Genomic DNA, 1,786 nt, shown 5'->3' on the forward strand with positions numbered 1-1,786 from the left:
GACTGTCTCCTCTGCTGCCCAACACCTGCTTCCTCCAGGAGACCATGAGAAAGGGTGGGACCAGGAGCTAGGCTTCAGAGAGCACAGATGGGGAGGGTCTCAGGCTGCCTGGCAAGGTCTGCTCACCATGTCCTGATGCAGCTTCACCCCTCACTCTTCTACTCATGACAGAATGAGGTGGGTGTGGGTATGCACACCTGCTGATTCCAGCACTCAGGGAGGAGGTTTGCCCACATGTGAGGTCAGCACTGATCTATGTAGTGAGGTCCGGGGCAGCCAGGGATCTGTAATGTCTCCAAAGGACCATGGTAGGTTAAAGGGGCGTGCCCAGAGGCTGGTCTACCAGGTGATTCTGGGTCATTAAGCTGACCCTGGAGATTAACCAAGATGGGGGTCATACCTCAAAATAAAACTTAGATCTATGAACTCTAAGAAGAAAATATCCTGCCAGGCATGGTGGCACACGCCTTTAATCCCAGCACTCGGGAGGCAGAGGCAGGCGGAATTCTGAGTTCGAGGCCAGCTTGGTCTACAGAGTGAGTTCCAGGACAGCCAGGGCTACACAGAGAAACCCTGTCTCGAAAAACCAAAAAAAAAANAAAAAAAAAAAAAAAAAAAAAAAAAGAAGAAGAAGAAAATATCCAGAGCTTTCCCGTGCTCCTATCCATTCAGAATGGCTATAGGGGAAACATGTACACACAGACACACACAAACACACATGGACACACACATGCAAACACACAAGCACATACATGCAAACGAACACACATATACACACACAGACATACACAAACACCACACACAAACATACACTCAAAAAAAATTACACATGGACACGCACACACTGTTTTCTTAGACCCTTAGGACAAATATATGTCCTTGGGCAAGGCACTGTTTTCTTAGATACCAAGAGTACAGGAGCAAGAACAAAGTAAGTGTGATGGGGCACAGCCTTAATCCCAGGATTCAGACGACAGAGGCAGGCAAATATCTGAGTTTGTGGCCAGCCTGGTCTATATAGGAAGTTCCAGGCCAGCCAGGGATGCATAGAAATAAAACAACAAAAAAAAAAAACAACCCTGTCTCAATGACAGAAAAAGGGAGATAATAGTAATTGGTTTGTGATGATGGAATAAGAATGGCCCCACAGGCTCTTAAATGTAGTCACTGGGGAATGGCATTACTAGGGAGGGATTAGTAGACATGACTTTGTTGGAGTAGGTGTGGCCTTCTCAATCACTTTAGGTGTGGTTTTGAGGTTTCAGATGTTCAAGCCAGACCCAGTGGGTCTTTCTTCATGCTGCCTTTGGATTCTGGCAGGAGCCATGCAGGAACAGCTGTGAGAAGCAAGGGAGCTTCCTGAAGACGGCCCACGGTTTTGCACATGGCTGCAGAGGGTGTGCTCTGAATGGTGTCTTGCTGCTGACATTCCTTCCCATGCAATTTTCTTTCCCTCATTTATCTGGCATGGTGTGGGGAAACCCTCACTGCCTATAGTTTTCTGGGTATTTACCCACTCCGTTGGGCAGGTTTCCTGCAGAATCAACATGAAGATGTACTTTCGTGTAATAATGATGTTTAGGGAAACTGATGATTTCATAATTCCTGAAAATGATTTTATTGAACTCCTGGATTGATTCAAGTAATTTTAAGCCCTCCTGTAGAATAAGAAAGCTGCAAAAAAAAAAAAAAAGTTTGTGAACCTTCATGTGTTTTTGTTTGTTTGTTTGTTTTTGTTTTTTTGAAACAGGGTTTCTCTGTATAGCCCTGGCTGTCCTGGAACTCA

The sequence above is a fragment of the Mus pahari genome, chromosome 6 (genome assembly GCF_900095145.1).
Source record: "Mus pahari chromosome 6, PAHARI_EIJ_v1.1, whole genome shotgun sequence".
NCBI classification, from domain to species: Eukaryota; Metazoa; Chordata; class Mammalia; order Rodentia; family Muridae; genus Mus; species Mus pahari.